This window comes from Seriola lalandi, unplaced genomic scaffold (assembly GCF_002814215.2).
Source record: "Seriola lalandi dorsalis isolate HSWRI2012SDOR001 ecotype SW California unplaced genomic scaffold, Sedor1 jcf7180002054969, whole genome shotgun sequence".
Lineage (NCBI taxonomy): Eukaryota > Metazoa > Chordata > Actinopteri > Carangiformes > Carangidae > Seriola > Seriola lalandi.
This window is the reverse complement of record NW_019525520.1, coordinates 951,226-951,599: the sequence shown is the minus strand read 5'-3', so window position 1 is coordinate 951,599 and position 374 is coordinate 951,226. Positions and strand designations below refer to the sequence as shown.

Below are 374 nucleotides of genomic sequence, written 5' to 3'. Positions count from 1 at the left end.
TCAAGGTGTAAAATCAATATTTCATGAATCGTGATCAATCAGTCGCTTCATTAAATAAACTCTCAGAATAATTCAAGACAGAAACAAAAGAGCAGCTTCCCTCACGTCCATCAGTTAGTCTGACGGTCAGTGAACGCATCATCTTCACGCTCTTCTTCACACTGAATGTGTGTGCAGATGAAACCACAGCAGTGTGAACCACAGACAGAGGAAGGAGGAGGGTTTTACTCAGTGACTCTGAGCTGATCAGAGAGCAGCTCTAACATCCTCACAGAGTCAGGATGGAGGGAACATGTCTGCTGTGTCTGCTCTGTGAGTCCTCTCTTTGTCTTTATGTCTGCTGGTGATGACTTCACACCTTTGACACAGTGTTT

The 374-nt window shown here is 44.4% G+C and overlaps 1 protein-coding gene across 1 annotated transcript in view; it reads left to right on the top strand.

Moving 5' to 3' along the window:
- LOC111646346 (uncharacterized) overlaps positions 1 to 374 on the top strand; it is a 6,843-nt gene that overhangs the window by 4,419 nt on the left and 2,050 nt on the right. The window lies entirely within an intron of this gene.